The sequence below is a fragment of the Macadamia integrifolia genome, chromosome 14, assembly GCF_013358625.1.
Source record: "Macadamia integrifolia cultivar HAES 741 chromosome 14, SCU_Mint_v3, whole genome shotgun sequence".
NCBI classification, from domain to species: Eukaryota; Viridiplantae; Streptophyta; class Magnoliopsida; order Proteales; family Proteaceae; genus Macadamia; species Macadamia integrifolia.
The window spans coordinates 14,606,088-14,607,249 of NC_056570.1; the positions used below are offsets into that span (position 1 = coordinate 14,606,088).

The 1,162-nt window shown below is 38.4% G+C and overlaps 1 pseudogene; it reads right to left on the reverse strand.

Moving 5' to 3' along the window:
• Window positions 1-634: 634 nt before the first annotated feature.
• On the reverse strand, window positions 635-753 carry LOC122062283 (annotated as a pseudogene).
• Between the last annotated feature and the right edge of the window lie 409 nt (window positions 754-1,162).

Here is a 1,162-nt window from a genome sequence, read left to right on the forward strand (position 1 = left end):
AGGAAGATTTAATATCACTCCCTTACACTTTGCCTAAAACTCCCCCACCTTTTACTTTTTTCTGATACTCTCTTACTTTTGGACTTTTACATCTCTTTCTCCCCAGGTCTTTTTAAATACCCAGATTACCCTCTCTTTTCACTTGTAGCCCATTAAACATTTTTCAAATTTTTTTTTTTGATAGGTAGGGAGGGGTAGTATATAACAGCCAGGAGGCTCGAACTGGAGACCTCCTAGTGAGCATGGGATTTTTGTGCACCATAGCTCACCAACTACACTAGACAGTTGTTGTTAACATTTTTCAAATTAACCAGTTTAAAACATGCTTTACTAATCCAAGAAAATAGCCAACAAGTTTATGCTTCCATTATTATCCAGTTCAAATTTTGCTTTGTTGGTTGAAACTCAATGTCATACCATAATCTGATATTTATCCCCCTACTTGTAGATAGGCAGGAAGAAAGAGCAGTGGAAGCCAATGCTGGCATGGTTGGCAGCTGTGGAGTGCTAAAAAGGCAAAAGTGTCACACTTGCTCCTGTTCAGCCTGCCAATATCAGTAGGGAACTCATCAGGAGGTGTGGACAAAGAGCTAAATTTAATTATGAGACTAAAGTATAGGAGAATAGAGAAAAAGGGGTGCAACACGAGGACTTCCCAGGGGATCACCCATCCTAGTACTACTCTCACCCGAGCACGCTCAACTGTTGAGTTCTGATGGGATCCGGTGCATTAGTGCTAGTATGATCATACCCAAACCAGTAGGTCCAAAATTGGCCAGCCGGTTTTGCCTGGTAGAATGCAATTTTTCTAGGTTTTTGCACAGTGGGACCCACACTTCTATTGTGCAATTCCCCATTATACCCCTATGGAAAGAGACCTAATTGAGGTATAAAAAATATATTTTATACCAATAAATAAAAATGAAAATTAAATTTACAAAGTTAATTACATATTAGTTTAATTAGGTATTTTATGCAATTTTCTGGGTTTTTGTGTTGTAGGGCCCACACCTCTGCTATGTAAATCCCCATTCTGCCTATGTAAAGAAGCCTAAATGAGGTATAAAATGCACATTTTAATGTCAGTAAATAAATGCACACTTAGGTCTGTTTGGTTTGCCTTATATAATGGGAAATAACTCACCTAATTGTGGGCTATTGT